Source organism: Cupressus sempervirens, chromosome 4 (genome assembly GCF_028749045.1).
Source record: "Cupressus sempervirens isolate cs-2001-9-10 chromosome 4, ASM2874904v1, whole genome shotgun sequence".
In the NCBI taxonomy this organism is placed as follows: domain Eukaryota; kingdom Viridiplantae; phylum Streptophyta; class Pinopsida; order Cupressales; family Cupressaceae; genus Cupressus; species Cupressus sempervirens.
Genome location: NC_143121.1, coordinates 688,823,171 through 688,843,094, shown reverse-complemented (window position 1 = coordinate 688,843,094; position 19,924 = coordinate 688,823,171). Strand labels below are relative to the sequence as shown.

Sequence of the window (19,924 nt, the reverse complement as noted above, 5' to 3'; positions counted from 1 at the left end):
AAACTCTTCAATTAAGTTTGCCATAGCTTTTGAAAACTTCATTATACTCTTGAAGTAATCTTTCTTCAAATACTAGGATCTTATATTATTTTTGAAATGTTCTAAATCCCTCATGAGATGCAATGTTTTCCTTTAACTGCATATCTATCACAAAGTTCTATTTACGAGATTCCTTTGCAACTTTGGCTTTCTTGAATTGCTTTGTCTATCAATTCATAATCCCTTACAAATCTTCATTTGTTATATTAAAATTTGTTAGCTGCTCAATTATTGCAACTTCTAGCTTTCTTAGAAACAAACCCTTGCAAAGAATAAGCTCATCATTCCACTTGCACTGCACTATATGATAATGCTATGAACCAAAATCTCTAAATGAGAAACATAATAATCTTCTTATATGCAATCTTCTTATGATCATGGGAAATGCCTTATCTAAAAGCATGTTCTTTCTCTAAAGAGAATGTCACTCTTGTTAAATCTTGTCTTTGGAAATGCCCATACAAGCTCACTTTTTTTAAACTTTTGTTGCCTTAGGACTATTGTTTTTGAAATCTTAGTTGTTTCCACTCCAGCAGTAACTTCTTGTAAAGCCTCGAAAATGTCTATCATGGATTCCTTGGCTTGCTTGTGTTTCTTGAGCCAATTCAATTTCCATTTTAAGCCTTTCTTTATTTTTCGGTTGCTTGCCTTCTTTCTTTGGCCCTAGCTTCAGCCTCTTGCTCCTTGAAGATTGTTGTAAAAACTTGCTATTATTCTGCCTTGTGAAGTGAAAAATGGCTAAAGCAAGCTTAAAAGTGAGTTCATCAACCTTTTCCCTCATTTTAGATGTTCAATAAAGAACTCCTCTACAAATGTGATGGTGAAATCCCAATATTTTGTTAAATTTAGGCTAAGTCACAAGGTTCGAATTCTAATTCGAGTTCGTCGATCATAAAATTCGGATGAAATTTGGCAAGGGTAAAAATTTAGAAAAATATTTGACACTAAATTTAACTTAAATAAATTTATTTATTTTAAAATATAAGTAATATATCCAAAAAATTGTCAAAATAGTCTGACATTGCTAAATAATTAAACTAAATAACTCAATATTATTTTAAAATAAAATAATATTATATTAAATATCATAAAATTTGGATGAAGTTTGGAAAGCGTAAAAATTCGCTGAAATTTGAATTTCATGGATGAAATTTGGCGTATCATGTGACTTGGAATGTAGGTATTTTGATTCCATTGTATCTAATTTCACTGTGACTACATGTAAATCTACATGAGTGGTTGTATGCTTGATCCTGGCACTTACCTTACCCATTATGCCTTTCTTCTTCTCCTCAGTTTGAACTCTCTTCAAACTTCCAATTAATGTTTAGCTCTGTTAGAACCTACATACTCCGAGGACGCGTCCCCACTTGAAGAGCTAAGGTTTCCAAGATGGGGGGGACGGGTATGGGACATCCCCCTACCGGCCCCAGATAGACAAACGCAGGAGACATCCCCAATACTTGGGGACATTTGGAAGATAAATAGGGGACAACAAGCCATCTTTGTTTCAGAAAGGGGACATCCAGACGTCCCCCAGCCAATTACGACTAGCTATCTATGATTTTTGGCAAGGCAAAAACATTTTTAAAAAACCAAAAAACATGAACTTTAAAATCCTAAATTGGTCGCCCAAGAGGGCCCCACCCCTCCAAATGCCCTAAAAGGTAAAAAAAGACCACATTATGATTGTTTTGTCATTTGTTTGGTTTTTCTTGTGAAGTTGGAGTGTGTTGCAGCTAGCTGGGGTTTTCTGTTTGCAAGAAGAGGAGGTGATTTTTTTACTTCCAAGAGCTTGAGAAGGGTTTGAGCTTCCTCTATTGTGCACCAAGTATGAAACTCTTTATGCTTCCATTTTCCAGTTTTAAGTAGATTTACAGTTTGAAAAGTCTAATTTTTTAATAAAAAAAATCATTGTTTCAGTTCATATTTCTATTGCATATTTAAATTTCACAAGAAAACATAATGAGCAGCAATGGAAGTATAGTAGTAGTGGTGATGAGGAGGAAAATGTGGTTGCAGGTGATATTGCTAGTAGTGGGACTAGGAAAGGAGCTCATCCTAAAATTGATTTGGTTAAATGTCCTTCCACCATCATGAAGGATTTTGCAAAGGTTCCTTTCAATAGGAAAAAAACATCTTCTCCAATTTGTCACAACTAGGCTAAAAGATAAAAATAATGCAAGAGGGACTAGGGTGTGGGATTGCCATGTTTGTCTTGATGATTTTAGGGGCATCTATAGAAAGGTGAAGTCACACTTTTTAAGTGTTGCATGCCATGGAGCCAAAGCCTATCCTAACATGATTGATGCACAGAGATTATAATGCCAAAGATTACACTTAGAAGCTAAAATGGAGGGGCAAAATTTAATAGTGACATCACCATCTATTCAGTAACAATCATCTAGGCATATGTCATCCACCATTGGTACTAGTGGTAGCCCTACTGAGTCTAGAGGGAAGAGGAAGACGAGTAGTGGTGAGAAGGGTCAGTGGAAAGTTTGTTTAATGTACAGGCAAAGGAAAAGTGTGAGGCATCCATTGATAGATTCTTTGTTGCTAATGGTATCCCATATCATGCAGCCCATTCTACTTATTTTAAACTAATGGTGAAAGATATATTGAATATGAATCCCTCATTTGCACCCCCTAGTGAGCATAAGCTATGAACGACCATCCTAGATGAAGAGTATTCTAGGGTTGCTTTGTTGTTTGAGGATATGAAACATACTTGCGTTAGGTTGGGCTGCTCTATTGTGATGGATTGGTGGACCAATGTTAGACATCAGCCACTCATCAATATCATTGTCACATCTCCTGCTGACTCATATTTTTTGAAAGCCATAGATTGCTCAGGAAAGAAAAAAGATGCAGAATTCCAGTTCACCATTTTGAGAAATGCCATAAAGGAGGTTGGGTCAGCTAGTGTTGTACATTTTATTACAGATTTTGCACCTATATGCAAATCACCGTTTTGAGAAATGTCATAAAGGAGGTTGGGTCAGCTAGTGTTGTACATGTTATTACAGATTTTGCACCTATGTGCAAATCAACTGGTTTGATAATAGAGGGTGCTTATAGCCACAACTTTTGGACCCCTTGTTGTATTCATGCATTAAAGGACATAGGGAAGAATAAATGTGTGAAATAGGCAGTGATAGAAGCTAGAGAAGTGCAAATGTTTATATGCAACCACCACACTTCACTTGCTCTATTCAGGCCCTTCTTTAAGAAGGACTTCCTCAAACCAACCGAGACAAGGTATGCCAATTTTAATTATAATTTACTATTAGTTTGCTTTAATTTTATTTTTATTTATAATTGTCACAAACTTACATGTGATGTTTTTAACTTTTTAATAATTAATGTTTAACTTTATTTAAATTTATAATTGTCTCTATAGGTATTGCACATACTTCATCTTGATTGAGAGGATGATTGAGTTGTATAAGGCCCTCCAATTGATGGTGGTGAATTCAGAGTGGGGACGATGATCCAATTCTAAGTCCTCTGAAGGAAAAGCAGTGAAACAAAGGATCCTTGGAGAGTTGGTGGTCCACAATGAGGTAAGTTGCTGATTTTTAAATATTATGTTAGTCTTTTGCTTGCTAATTTTCACACTAACTTCAAAAAAAAATTAATTTCTAATTTGGATTTTAATTTTTGTTTGCATCTTGAAGATATATTTGCTCTATCATAGCACCCATTGTAGATGTCATTAGATATGCTGATACTAATGCTACTAATTTGGAGAGATATATGAGACTATTGACAGCATGTTGGGGAAGATGAAGAGTATTGTTATAGAAAAGGATCCTACATTGGGGTTTTATGAGGAGCATATTAGGCCTATTGTAACGTGGAGGTGGAATATAATAAATACTCTGCTTCATATGGTAGCCTTTTCTCTAAATCCCAAATGGTATGCAGATTTGGGTGGAAGTGGCCTCCCATGTGATGATCTCGAGGTATGGATTGCTTTAAGATGTATTCAGCTCAAGAGGCCTCTACTCTTCTTGCACAATTCCTTGACTTCACTAACCTCCGTGGCTCAAACTTGGGTAAGCCACAAGTGAGGTTGGATAGAGTGGTTTTTGCACATAGAGATCCTATTGGATGGTGGACCTAGCATGGGAGAGATACACCTAAAGCACTTGGTCCTTGCACTTGCCACTCACCTTCTTGCACAGGTTGCTAGTTCCTTAGTTGCAAAGAGGAATTGGTCCACATTCATTTATCCACTCCGTTAAGAGGAACATACTTACCTCTAAACAAGTGGAGAAGCTAGTGGCAATGCATCATGCTCTTTGACTTGCGGATCGTTAGACTCCAGAGTATAGGCAGACAATAGCTTTGTGGTGGGATATTGACACTAAGGATGCGACCTAGATAGATGAGGATGAGACAACACCAGGATTGGTTGGGATTCCATTAGATGAGACTACACTTTCTATGGAGGATGATAGTGAGGAGAACTCTGATTTTGATGTTACGGTGGCAAAGGCAAAATAGGAGCAGTAGTGTGCTTCATTTTTCTATATTTTGTTTTCTATGTTGAACTTGAACATGTTGATGAATTTTTATGGCAACCCTCTAGCTTTTGGGCAAATTTAGATTTCAGATTTTTATGATATTAAATATTTTTGTTCACATATTGATATTGATATGCACATTGACAATTGAGTACTGAAATCGATTATTATTTCCTAGATGGCATTCAAATGGTGTATGTTAACATTGTTAAGGTTCTATAATGTTTAAATGGCATGCTTTGTGCTTAGTTTCATATGAATAGCATGTATATTTGCAAATTTCAGTGTATATTTTAAAATTTCACTATATATATATAGCCGTCCCCTCTCCCCGCGCGCCCCCCCCCCCCCCCCCCCCCCACGGTCCCCAAAATCGCCAAAAACTCTTGCCATCCCCCACTATCCCCGTCCCAAAAACTTGGGGGAATGTAGGTTAGAACTTGTGCCTCTTTCTTTTTGTTACAGCTAGCTCAATTTGTGCAGCTCTTCTATTTCCGCTTAAGCTCTTTCAAATGGATTCTATTTGCTAATTTTTGCCTTCGAAATTTATGAGCATTTCTTCAAAAGAATGCCTTTGAAGTGTCTCCATAGATTGGAAGAAAATGCTTATAAGCACAACATGGTCTTCAAGTATATTCTTCCCTTGCGAAAGTGGTTTACATATCCTAGCTAATGAGTTTCTGATTATGTAGAATTCCCATCAATTATTTTGTTTTGAGCAGATGTGACAAGTTCATGTGGTCCGTTTAAGTTGGTAATTCCAAGAAAATTCTAAATCATTTGACTGTGAATGTCTTTCATGGAAGACTCAACTACTTGTGAGTTCACTGTTTCATAAACATGATTTGCTTGATCATTAACTACCTCCCACAAAATATCTTTTTTAACATTCATGAGAGTTCCAGTGAGATTAAAAGAATTGTGATGTCCTTGAGCAATTTGAATGATGGTACCATAAACAGGGAATGAACCAATAAAATGAGGCATCAAGTAAGAACTCATTGCCATCTCAATTACAAACTTCAATATCAAATGTCCCGAACTATTACATTTATCCTATATTATTATGCATTGTTGAACTTGTATTAATTGGTCTGTGTACCCTTCACTACAAGTTGCGCTCTTCATTTTTTATCCTCGTTAGATTACTTTCCACAATGCTCACAAATTTGCAATAATATAGTGTGGAGTATCAAATCTTTGCTAATATGGCTTCAGCTAAAACCACAAAGATAGTTGAATTCCTTACTAATTGTTGTAGGTCTGAAAATTTCTGAGAGCTAAAAATGAGCATTCTTCTCATGTTCAATCCTCTCATAAGAGTCTTTCTAAAAACCTGTCTCATATGTTTCTTGGATTGGAATTTTTATTGTCCAATTTGCAAACACAGTAATGATCTGAGCATTCTTGTCTGAGTAATATCTTTGAAGCATCGGCATCCTCATTTTGACTACTCAAGATTTTGAAACTTACCAGATTTCTTTCAATTTTATTTTCTCGAAAATTGTAATGCTGCCTTCAGAAGCATGATTCATGGACAATGAGCATATTTTTCGATGTCTTACCATAGGCTAATTGGTAAGGGAGAACTCCAAAGTTTTTGAAGAGCATAGGATGAGTGTCCAGAGTTGTTATTGCCAATGAGCTCAGTTTGTCTCAATGAGTCTTGTGACACTTGCAGGATTGATTTCCAACCGTTTGGGAGCTCTCTAAACTTCTTAAACAAATAGTTATTGTTAGAAAGTCACCCAGTTGTTTCAGAGTATTGTCCAAAGACTTCAGGATCATTTGTCATTTTGATACTTTCTAGTTTCCACAACTATAGGTAAATTGCTGATTTAATAGAAACTTGAGACAACTTGGTATAATAATATTTTGAAAAGGTGTCATAAGTTGTGCATCACTTTCGACGGCTAGGTTGGGGATCTATTTACACATTGGATTATTAATATTATTTTACAAAATGGACCTTGTGGAGAAAAAATGGAATCATTAAGAATTTTATTGTTATTTTTCCTCCAGAAAATATATAAATGGAGGATGAGAGATCAATTGAAAGGTCAGAATGAATTGATATTTGATTGTGCTGAGAGAACTTGTGTCTTTCAAATTTCTTGAAGATGAATTGCCACTTAAAATTTCTGGTTTCAGGGATGAAAACTGCCTGGCTGGTTTGGTTGGTTTCAAATAGAGGCCACAACTGCAAGTGAATTTTTTCTAAGTTCTTTTATTTTTTGTGTGTTTTAAGTTGTAAGAATTTTCACTGATTGTTTGATGTTCACAAAAGACTTTTGAACCATTGTAAGGTGATTTTTGAAGGTTACTCTGTTGGGTATACCTTTCATCCTATGCAGGTTGCACCATTTATTTTGCTAAGAAATTTAAATGTCTTCATCAAATACCAGTTTGGGCAAGTGCTGATTTTGATTTTGTAAGCTGCTCACATTCAATGGGTTAATATTGTTTTTGGTCAGAAGAATGCCTTATCTGGGCTGTATTGTGTGCTGTGGAGTTCCTGGTAATGTAGTTAGGGATAAGGAGCAAATTGTTTCCCTTTGTTGCCGTTCTGTGAATCTGACAGTGGTGTGTCAACTTCCTCTTTCGCTGCTGCCTCTATTTGAATTGGAGAAGTCAGTATTTGACGTGCTACTGCAGATTTTTAGATGCTAATACAGTCACTTGACGTACTAAGGCATACATCATAGACCTGCAATTTATGTTTACTATTATTCAATTTGATTATTAATGTTTTTGAGTAATAATTGGTTTGCATTGTGAATTTAGAAAAGTTTTTTTCATGTGTGGGGTAGTTGGTATGTCAATATTCTTTTCAGTAGTGTTATTTGAGTGTTTCTAGTAGTACAATTCTGTTCAGCGAGAAATCAGTACATCAAACCTATAATAGAAACTACTATCATCTATCTGAGGTGTCTTTTGTATTTGATTTCACTAATTGTCCTTGTTTATTTTGTTTATTATGGACTGTTGTAAGTTGTATTACATTTCATATATCATTGTAATACGCTGGATGGTAGTATTGCCAGTGGACTTGATTACTTCTCAGTAATGTACGCTCTCACCTCAATGAATAAGTGGAAAGCGTTGGATTTCTTACCCTACTGAATGAGTGAAATCATTTTATTTACTTACCCCACTGAATAAGTGGAGAGTATAGAATTGGTTACCCGTTGAATAAGTGGAAGCTTTGCAATTGCACTCAGCTGGATAAAAGCATGAAGTGCTTGTGTTTACTGTATTGAACAGTCCGCTGAACATGCATGAAGTGCCTGTTCTCATTCTGCTAAACATTTCACTGAATAAGTGTGAATTGCTCTTTATTTTAGTTGCATAGTGCTCCACTAAATAAGTTTTATTGCTTGACTTACTGCCTAGTGTGTTTACTTTCAGCTATTGGATTCTAGTTAGTTGTGTTGCCTTGAACACCATATAGTCTCACCTTGCCCATCTCAGAATTTTGGTCATAAAAAAGTGGAAAGGACATTCCATTGTATTTCATTTCAGGTGAAAAAAATTCAAAAAACAATTTAGGGGTATATGTAACAGGTATCCCAAAAATCACTCTTCTCTAGAACTAACTCAGTCTTTGAAAATTTATGGATGCCATTTGAACAAAAATACTTGTTTCAAATGTTCTTTCAACAGTGATGTTTGTTTTGATTACCTTTTGTTGGTCTTCCATTTTAGAAGTCAATTATTTTCTTTCTAAATGAAGATTTTACCTACCTCTGTATGGTGGATTTATTCATTTTCTTCTTACTTTCTTGTTCTTCTTCCTTATGCTCATGCTTTACAAACTCTTTTTTGTCTCTTACTTGTAGCTTAAATTTAGATGAATCTACCACAATTTTTGGTTCCACCATCTTCTTGTTAGAGTGGGATTGTCGTTGCACCAAAAAACCGATCTTTCAATGCCCGATACAACCACTCAACTTATAGTATACAAGAGGTGGTTAAGCCCTTATCACGAATCCTGAGGGGAGCGCTGAACAAATTTCCAACAATCTCCCCCTTAGTGTTACCTAAGCATCTGAGGATTCAAACCTGTGACCAAGCTCTGATACTACTTGTTAGAGTGCAGTTGTCGTTGCTCCAAAAGACTGATCTTTCAATGCCCAATACAACCACTCAACTTATAGTACATAGGAGGCGGTTAAGCCCTTGTCACAAATCCCGAGGGGAGCACTAAACAAATTTCCAACACTTCTTTCTTGGCTCTTCATTTGACTTCGCCTTGGCTTTGCTCTAACATTTGTGACTTGGCTCCCAAGGTTCTTTGCATGAAAAAATATCTCTCTTCTAAGTTTGTTTCTACTATCATCTTTATTTCTTGTAATAACTCTCTTTCTATTGGCAGAGAGGAGAAGTTGTAAAATAGAGTGAGTTCAAAGAAAAGTAACGAGAATCGAAATCAGATCAGAATCGGCAAGGCCAAATTGAATAGTGAATTGGCCATGAATCAGCAAATTTTAAAAAGCCCTTTAAGTTTAGAGATTTTAACAATTTAAAACTTATTTCATGCACCCTTTATTGAATATAACTTAAACACACTATAACATCATCAAATAGAAGTTAAAACTTAACATACGTAAACATGGAACATAAATGATAAATCCATCACATACGTAACTATGTTGCATGTAAAATGTAAATTGTAGGTTGCAACTGAAGTAAATAGAAATCATATGATCATCATGATTCAAATCATAGAATGTATGTAAGATGAAGATCCATAAGACATCAAATCATAAATGTATTGAAGAATCTAAGATGAAGATCCATGAAACGTATGTCTATCAATATCTGTAAACAAAATTAAAAAACAAGGCTCCAACTCAAACCTCATCATCCTCAAGCTCGGTTGCAGCCTTAGCCTCAGCCTCTGAGTATCCAGTCTGCCTACCAGAAAGGCGTCTAAGGTAGGTCCTAGAGGATTGCCGAGCCATATCCCCCACATGTAAGATGGGCTCACGACCAACATCACTACGGCCTGTGTATGTGTGTGCGCGTGTGCGTCTACCAGTGCCTAAACGTTCTCTAGCTGTCTCCTCTACGATGGCCACAACCTCAGCCTCTCTATCCAGCTGGTCAACCCACTCATGGTCTTCCTCGGTGAAGACTAGATCCACAGCCTCAGTGAGTCACTCTGATTTTGGATCAATCTCCTCCAGAATCATCAAAGAGGAGTTAGTGCCCAAAATTTGTCTAATCCTAAGACAAAGGTTGTAATGAACAAAGACAAGATCATTCAACCTCTGCACAGTCAACCTATTTCTCCTCTTCGAGTGGATGTGCTCGATCATGGACCAATTGCGCCCACATCCAAAAGTGTTACTTGGCTGACTCAGAATACGGATGGCAATTTTTTGAAGTTTTGGGGTTGTGGGCCCAAACATTTGCCACCATCTATCTGAAATAAGGGAAAACAAAAATAATTAGTCTCATTTACAACTTTAAAATTACATAATCAACAATTAAAATGCACAACTTTTAAGTCATAAACTTTAGATTCATGAATATATTATTTAATTTTTACCTGGTTGTATTGTTGTCCGAGCATTTATAGCCAACCTGCCAGAGAAAAGTGGTCCTTCTTTAATATTGAACTTGTCGAGCTCAATGGTTGCAGCTGCACTATCCTCATCACTACTCAACCTCTGGATCACTATATATAAGCCGGTGAGAACCTCCCCATCCGCCTTGAAGTCAGGACAAAAACGAAATGCCCAATTCAAAAAGTAAGATGCTGCATGGATGGGTCGATGGAGCTGATTCTGCCATCTCCTATCAATGATATCCCAAATAGGGGCATACTTCTCCTGCACTCTTGCATACTGGGCTTTAATGGTCTCCTTGGCCCTATCCATGCCCTCATATATGTAGCCCATGGAGGGCTTCTCTCCATCAGTAGTTCGTAGGAGAGATACAAGGGGCTCAGTGACCTGCATATAAAGTATAAAAAAAAAAAATTGAGTCAAAACTTAAATATAAAATAATATAACTTACAGTAAAACTAAATCATTAAACAATTAAATATTAAATATTAAATACTAACTAGTAAAATACTAAATGTTAAATTGCAATAAATTTACCTTATGGATTTCTTCAGTAGGTTTCCAAAAACCATCATCATCAAAGATGCAATTCACCACATCTACCCCTGCAGTGGTCATAGCATAGGAAGATGAAATCCACTCCTGCCCAACAAACATGCTCCTCAAATCATCCCTTGATGTCAACAAGGACCGCAGTGTGATGAAATTCAAGGCAAACCTCGTTATGCCTGGACGAGATAACTCCTTGCCTCTTGTGTACTTCCTCATTGTGCTAAGGACGAATGAATGATTATAAATAAACTTGCATATATTTTTTGCCCTTTCAAACATGATTTGACCCACTCAAGCTTGTCAGTTTCCTCCAACATGAGGTCAATGCAATGTGTTGCACAAAGGGACCAAAATATGGTGGGGTGCCTCTCCATCAAAAGTTTACCTACAACAATTTTAAGTTAATTAGAAATTCAAACATGTTAGGACTTCGAAAGCTTAGAATTAGAAAAAGTTCAAAATTCAAATAAATTTATTTTCAAAACTTGAAAAGTTAAAAGTTTACCTGCAACAACATAACTTGTTGCATTATCCATCACAACCTGCACCACATATTGTTCCCCCACTTCTACTATGACTTCCTCAATAACCTCACATAAGTATGTGGTGTTTTTTATATGAGCGGAAGCATCAATGGATTTGAGGAATATGGTATATCCTACAAAACAATGAATTATAACGGATCATCAACAAATTAGTAATCAACAAATCAAAATTTGAAATATTCAATCACGATTCACAATTATGTATGTAGGAAAGTAGAATGGTCAATCACCTCCACAGGAAACATGAAAATTGAAGAGTGTTTTATTCCTCCTATCTGTCCAACCATCAGTTATAATAGTGCAACCCTTTTCAATCCACTCCTTTTGGTGCTCCTCAAGCTCAACCTTCATATCCTCTACCATTTCATCCAAGATGTATCCACTCAACTGAATCTCAGTTGGAGCGTTAAACCCTGGACCACAAATAGCAACTGCATCTTTCATGTTTTGCCAATAAGGAGCCCTATCACAAATAGATTATGATTAAAAATTTAGATGTCAAATCATTATGTAAGCTTGTAAAGCGAATCTATGATTAATCAATGAATCATAAAACAAGTAGATTTAATTAAAGTTTTACTTTAAGTTTAACCTTAAAGAAAACAAAGAAAAAAGAATAAATTGCCTGGTTGCAACAAATGGAATGTTCCAAAAGTACCAAAATTTACAAATCTCTTTTTTGGCAGCATCATGAATCTCCTTGTTCAAACCCATGCCCTCAAGCGTGGGTTGTGAGCTAGGAGTAGTGCGGAGCACAAAGTAACTATCCATTCTATTTTTCCACACTCTAGGTGTCGTCGGTAGAAACTGTAGCCGACAGGGTGTTGTCGTCGGTAAAGATTTTGTAGCTGACGGGCCGACAAGTAGATTAGGATTGTTTTGTAGCCGACGGACCTCTTCTGGAAAGTTCGGCGGAAAGTATTTATACCCTGTCTGGGATCATTGTAAATTAGCGGATCTTATCACCAGTTATGTAATCTGTTGGCATATGCAAATAAAGGAGTACTGTTGCTGTTCGTGTTCATTATCTATGTGCATTTCTTAATTAACCTATGCGGTAAACATTTGGCGTCGTTGCCAGGTCTGCGGAACAGTATGTCCGTGGAACACAGCCCCCGTGTCTTTCCACGGACCAATTTACTCTTCTGCGGGGCAAGTTCTTTCCATGGATTTATCTCCTCTTCTGCGGACTATGTATCCTCCTACGGATGCCTTATTTCCCACGGCATTTGGCCTTATTTCCCACGGCATTTGGTGTCCCCACGGACTTTATTATCTCCCTCGACTGTGTTCTGCGGACTTCTCTTGCTTCCGCGTGTGATCGATTTTGCATTGGCTGTTGTGGATTTTGTCTTCTGGGTTTTTCTTCTCTACTGCAGATAAGCGTCTAATCGATCTTGGGATCATCCAGATCAGTAGAGTTTTGCATTGTTTTGTCTGAATTCAAGATTTTAACGTTCTTATCGAAGTGCCTGATTAAGGCTATTTTGCTTGCACAGATTTTCGGTGTTCGATTTGAAGAAAGTACATTTGAAATATACAGTAAAAGCATATGCATCCTATAAAAATTGGAGAAGCTACAATAGTCGAAGAGTCTTCAAATAAAGGACTTATTTTCGACGCGAATTCTACAGTTCACTTCAGACAATTGTTGGTCTAAAATCACTGCGTTGAGGCACTTAGCGAGATCCCAGGAAGATCTTGGCGGCATTCGAGGCTACTATTAAAGAATTTGAAGCAAGAAGAATAGGTTTCTAAAACAATTGTCAGTATTTATAGGCGATCTTTGCTATCCTAAAAGCTATAGAAGAAAGAAAAATGGTAAGTGCCCAAGCAAATTCAAGGCCTATTTTGGCCACAGAAAAAAATTCTGAAAATGCTACTCCTAATTCACGCCCTGCTCGCCAACCGTGGTTTGAATTCATGAAATTTTAGGGGTTTTGTTTGGGAAAATTATGTACAACACACGAAAAGGAGAAATTTCGAAGGAAAAACTTGGTTGTTTGGATATTGTTCTCATTGCCGGAAAGATTGTTGAGCTTCTCATTGCCGAGATCAGATTCAAGATTTGTCCCTTATTTTCTCGCAGGAAAGGTGTGCTATGGCAGGTTCTTTTGCCTCTTCCGTGGGGTGGGATTTTTCTTGTAATGAACGGAGGGAACTTATATAAGGAAGGAGCCGTTATTCCATGGAATCGGTAGGCAAATGGTAGCAGTGGAAGAGTCAATTGGCGGCAAATATGGAAAAGAATGCAAGGGTTTTGGCATCTAGGATCGGAGTGGCAGGCCCGTCGAGTTCTAGTAGCAAAAAACAGAAGGTTAGGGAGGAACTCACTCATCTCACCGTCCAGTTTGAGGGTCTTAATGGCACTGAATGCTGGAAATGGTGGCAGGAGACTCCGGAGGCAGACAGGATTGCGGCTGAGGAATCTCTAGCGGTTGAGAGGGAGGCTAGAGAGAAGTTAGCAGCGGATTTGGCCACTCAGTAGGCAGCATGGGTAGCTGAAAGGGCAGCGTTGTTGCAGGATAAGGAAGCGGTTGTACGGGATAAGGATGCAGCAGAACAAGAGTTGCAGTTAGCAAGGAAGCAGGCTATGGATGCGGCACTTCTCTTGAAGGAGGCTATCGAGGTTAATTCACGGATACAGAAGGATTTGAGCATCCGGATGGAGCAAGTCTATGAGTTGCGTCGGCAGCGGCATTCTTCAGGGGCACCACATTCTTTCTAGTATTTTTTGTTTTATTGTATGTGGTTGTCTCCCATTTTGTTAGTCGTCAGGAGATGACTTTTCTTTTTGGGAGGATGATGTCGTCGGTAGAAACTGTAGCCGACAAGGTGTTGTCATCGGTAAAGATTTTGTAGCCAACAGGCCGACAGGTAGATTAGGATTGTTTTATAGCCGATGGACCTCTTCTTGAAGGTTCAGCAGAAAGTATTTATACCCCGTCTGGGATCATTGTAAATCAACGGATCTTATCACCAGTTATGTAATCTGTTGGCATGTGCGAATAAAGGAGTACTGTTGCTGTTCGTGTTCATTATTTGTGTGCATTTCTTAATTAACCTATGCGGTAAACACTAGGTTGCAATAGGTTGGAATTGGACTCAATCTCAGTATAAGACCGAGTAGCACTAGCACTCACATGAGCACTAGAACTAGGACGAAAAGGAGGCTTGGAAGAACCCTCTCCAACACAACCTACAGATGTGGAAGCCGATGCAGATGCAAATGCAGCTACGGGAGCATGGGAGCCAATAGCCCTTAACCCTTCAAGTTGCATTTTCTTATTCAATTTCTCTTGTTCGTATTTTTCAAATGCCACTAAACAAGTGTGTTTTGCCTCAGTAGTTTGTTGAGTGCAAATTGTAATATCATGTCCAGGTATAGCAGCAATGTGGTATTTGAATCTATAAATACCACTAGAATTTATTTCTTTACAAAACATACATTTCGTTTGAAATTTGTTTCTTCCAGGAAACTATTCAGTATATTTTCAACATTCATCTTTTTTACCCATTGCGGAAAATGAAAGCAAAGGGCTGCTGCAATAAGAAAATTCAAGTAGAATATCAAAGTTTGAAACTAACAAACAAAAGCTACAAAACAACAAACTCTAATTTGAAATTTAGTAAAACTAAAAAATATTCAAGATTTGCAAATGAAAACTAAAAAAATTTAACAAAAAGTGCATAATACACTAACGTGCAAAAAAAAAAATCAGCACTTACCTCTTGCAAATGAGTTGAGGAGTGTTGCTATTGACTCCTTAATGCTCCCAAAACAATTTATGGCCTCCCCAGACAGACTTTAGATCTCTTTGGTGCTCTTCCTTCTTGCTGTTTGGAAACTTGTGGTTTTTCTTTTCTCTTCTTCGCTCTCACTTTTTCTCTCTTCTACTCATGCTTAACAATTAGAAGGCCCTTTAGGGTTAAAACAAAGAGGAAAGGCCAAAAAGAAAACAAAAAAAAATGTGTTTTATTAAAAAAATAAGTCCACTTTATGGCCTGCTGCGCAACCGATTCATGGAGCCAATGCAGGCAATTTTTTCCATGAATCGCATGAATCGGAGATTCAAGCGATTCATGAGAAAAAATCGGCTGATCCGATTCACAACTCATGAAAAATCACCCAGGTTAAATCAAAACGCCATACTGGCGATTCAGGCGATTTCATGGTGATTCTCAAAACTCTGCTTCAAAGACACTAGAGACTCTACTGATGTAGCCTTTTCTATGAATTCTTGGGGCTTTGTGTTTGATTTTTCCTTCTTTCTCATTTTCTTATGTATTCACAAAGGCCTTTGTCTGGATACCCAGTTTTGAGTATCTTAAAATAAACATCAACGTTAATAGGGGATTTGAATTTATTAGGCATTCCTTTTGACTTTTATAGAGCCATATCAAAACATTAGTTTATTATAGTATGATTAAGAATAGTTAATAGAAGGTTTGGGTAGTTGAGGTAGCAAGGGAAAATATTATTCTTTATTTATTATACCAAAAACAATAGTACATCTTTCATATTTGGTGAATAATTTTGGTGGCCTCAAGTTTATGCATTTCCTCATCCTATATTTTGATTAGTACCTTTTAAATTGGATCTACATCGTCTTTCTATAAGAACCTCCTTTGAAAAAGTTGGGAATGGGACCGATCACAATTCAGTTATCTACTAGAGGACTCTTGTTTTAATTTAAAGCTACCAACAACTCTATCATAGACTTTGCCAATTCAATCTGATTTTTTTCTAAGGGATTCAAACAAAGAAACTTTTTTTTTTCTGTATTCCATTATTTCTCTGTTTCTTTTTGTAAAGAGGTTTTTTTCAGTTACTATGTGCATGTGAAGTATTTTGTATCAAAATTGTTAGCTTCCTTGTAAGCTAGCAATATCACTACTTTGATGCCAGTATATTCCTGAAGTGATTTTCTTCTTATTTTAAACTTTTACAATGAACAAGCATGAAACCTTAACACATTTTCATCACCAAGATCCCACTGATTCCATTTGTCTCTTACGGACTTTTCATTTGCAAACAATGATCCAATTGGACCATCCTTGTGCATGCCATGAATAATCTAGTGGTAAGGAAATAAACAACTCAAAGATAAATATGACCTGTATATGGAGCTTCTAATTTGATGCCATACTTGCTCTTCTAGCTCAACTTCATCGATAATCAATAAGCTTCAATGGATTTTATTAGCTAGCGCAACAGTTCCAACATTGCTATCTAAATCTAGTAGGAAGTTTTGAATGAAAATATGCATATGCAGACATGGCTATAATTATGAGTGAGCTGCGTAACCCCGGATTGGCTTCAATTGGTAATATATATATGAGAATGATCGACAATCATGGAAAATAAATGAGCAATGTGGAGTTACTATTGCATGAAAGTGTTAAATCTAATAGCTTCATATGAAACTCTTAAGTGTTAATAGTTTGAACTTAAATGAGACTTTCTATCTCTGCTCATGAATGAATTATTCTATATGTTTGAATATTCAAACTAACGTCTCCTATTGGTTGAGAACTCTAGTTATATTTTAATTTACAGTCAACATCTTCAAGAGAGGTGTAAGTATGTTCACTACTAGGGCTGTCATTTTGGCACGACACTCAATGTCAATTCCTCCATGTGCAGGTGCTAGCGTGGCAACTTTAGTCACATCTGAGTAACCATCAACATGTATTTAGTATCGCCATATGAGAGGCATAATGTGTGGAAGCCCAACAGTTGTCAGGTACCTAAGAAATGTTGCAACGCTCGTATCTTCAATGTTGGAAATCGAAAAGTCATTGATGTCAGTCAATGCACATGCATATGTGAATCGTATCTGGGAAAAACTATTGGAGTTCCGCTCAAACTTACCATCATACTATTCTGCTAGGAGATATTGTTTTTTTTGGAGTGATCTCACCATATTTACAGCACAACTCCTATTCAGGGAAAACAACCTAAGTTTTAGTTGACTGGATTCTCATCCCTTGATATCCTTTTTATCGAGCTTCATTCAGAAATCTCAACCTGTGCAGAGTTGCGTTGATTTTCAAACTATAGAAGATTGCAATCATTCTCTGTTATATTTTTGTTTGAAGGCTCATGTTAATTGTAATGATGTTCAATGGATATTAGTGTTCATATCGATTGTTATTGTGTATCGATATTCATGTTTTAGTCTCTGCCAATCCTATTTGGATTCTTGATAATTCTGATATTGGAGCTCTGTAAAGGATATTTTATAATAAAAACTACAGGTTTTTTTGGGTTGGGTCATTTCCCTCTATGAAGAGGGTTTTTCCCAAGGTAATTCTTTGAATAGAATTTATTGTTTGATATTTCTAGTTCTATTTTCAGTATGGTATCAGAGCCAGGATCATGCCTTGAAGCTTGAACCAGAATCTTTCAGTTGCTCTGTACTGTCAGCTTACAATCTTCATCATGGTGCTTGGTCTTATGGTTAAAGATAGGTTGGAAGGAGCCTCAAATTTAATATCCTGGAAATCTAGAATTTTATTCATTCTTGAGGAAAATAATCTTCTCGATTATGTGGCATCTGAGGTCTCAAAGCCTGCTGATAATGCAGAGAAAGAAACCTAGAGGAAGAATAAAATCTTGGCAAAGAGTCATTATTGATTTTATGAAAGATCATCCAGTACCATCAATCTCTAATTTGAAATCTGCTAAGGAGATGTATGACTATCTTCACAATATGTATGAGCTCAATAACATAAGCAGAGATTTGGCTCTTCACATGCAACTTCTCCATATCAAAATAAACAGAGGAGACTCCATTGTTCCTTTTTTCTTGAAAATTACAGAATTAAAGGATCGGTTAAGTGCTATTGGAGAGTCCATTATTGACGAAGAACTTGTTATGCTTGCCATGAATTGCCTACCACAATCTTGGGAATCATTCATACAAGGCATTAGTGGCAGAAACGAGCTACCAAACTTTGATAGATTAGGATCAGATTGCATTCAAGAGGAATGTAGACTAGAGGCCAGAGGCAATTCTCATAAATCTCATAATGTGGAGGATCAAGTTCATGTTTCACATACTTCCAGTAAAAAAGGAAATTTAAGAAGTTTGATGATAAGAATCCTTCGTCCTCTTCTTCTGTTTTTAAAAGGAAAATAGATCTATCCAAGGTGAAATGCTTCAAATGCGAAAAGCTTGGTCACTTTGCTAGAAATTGCACAGTGAAGCTAAACCATCAAGTGATTGTCACAAATGTGAAAGACTCGTCTTCATCCAAGAACTCTAGCAATCAATCAGAAGGATTCATTTTCATTTCAGCTTTGTATAGTAATGATTTTGCTGATTGCAATATGTTGTTGATAGCTAGTGGTGCTTCTCATCATATTTCAGGGTGCAAGCAACACTTCTCAAATCTGATAGAGAAGGATTCTCACTTGCAAGTTATCATTGGTGATGATGCATCTTATTCCGTAAAAAGGGCTGGTAACACTTGTTTCAAATTAAACTCTGGTATCCCTTTACACCTTAGCAATGTTTTATTTGTCCCTGGAATCAAAAGGAATTTAATTTCTATTTCAGCTTTTGAGGATAAAGGTTTTAATGTTGCTTTCTCTAATGGAAAAGTGGTTGCTTGAAAGAATTAGTGATTGGAGTTGGTCATGAAAGCCTTAACAAACTTTCAGCAAAGCAAATTCAAGTTTTAAATCATGATGCTTCTGATAATAATTTGTTATGGCATAAAAGGTTTGGTCACCTCAACTACAAATCACTTTCTTCAATGGATAAGTTGGTTGTAGGTCTTCCTAAACTCAGCACAACCCATTATGGTATTTGCAAAGGTTGTGCCTTGGGTAAATTCACTAAGAGTCCTATTCATTCTAGTAAATGTAGGGCTAAGCATGTGTTAGAGCTGATTCCCTCTGATTTATGTGGGCCTATGTATTCAGCTTCCTTAAGTGGTTTTTGGTATTAAGTCACATTTATTGATGATTTCTCTCACAAGACATGGATCTAATTTCTTAAATCCAAGGATTCGGATGAAGTTTTGTCTAAGTTTAAGGAGTTTAAAGCCTTTGTTGAAAACATTTCATAGAAGAAAATCAAAACTCTTAGATCTGATAATGGAGGTGAATTCATTTCATGTGCATTTCAATCCTTTCGTGTCGAAGCGGGAATTATGAGGGAATTTTGTGTCCCATACAATGCACAACAGAAAGGTGTTTTTGAAAGAAAAAAAAGGCCATAGTTGAGGCTGCCAAAGCCATTATTCATGATCAAGGACTGCAGATTTTGCTTTTGGTTGAGGCTTGTAGAACAACAGTTTATGTTCAAAACAGAATCCCTCACAAAGTTCTAAATGACATGACTTTGGAAGAAGCCTTTTATGGTTACAAACCTGATGTAAGTCATCTTAAAGTCTTTGGTTGTTCAGTTTATATTCATATTTCCAAAGATAAAAGATCTAAACTAGAACGTTCAGGAAATAAGGGAATTTTTGTTGGTTACAGTGATTCATCTAAAGCTTATAGAATTTATATTCAAGGTCAAAAGATGATTGAGTTAAGTAGAGATGTATCCTTTGAAGAGAATGTTGTTTGCAGCAAGTCTTTTGAATCTTCTCCTGAACTTGAAATGGAAGACTAAAATTTTCGAAGATCCTCCTTTTGCTGCTCCATCTTCTCCTTACTACTCTAAGA

General features: G+C 36.7%; 1 protein-coding gene across 3 annotated transcripts in view; it reads left to right on the top strand.

The window, feature by feature from the left end:
• Positions 1-19,924, top strand: part of LOC149563149 (putative plastid-lipid-associated protein 13, chloroplastic) — a 238,218-nt gene that overhangs the window by 201,105 nt on the left and 17,189 nt on the right. The window lies entirely within an intron of this gene.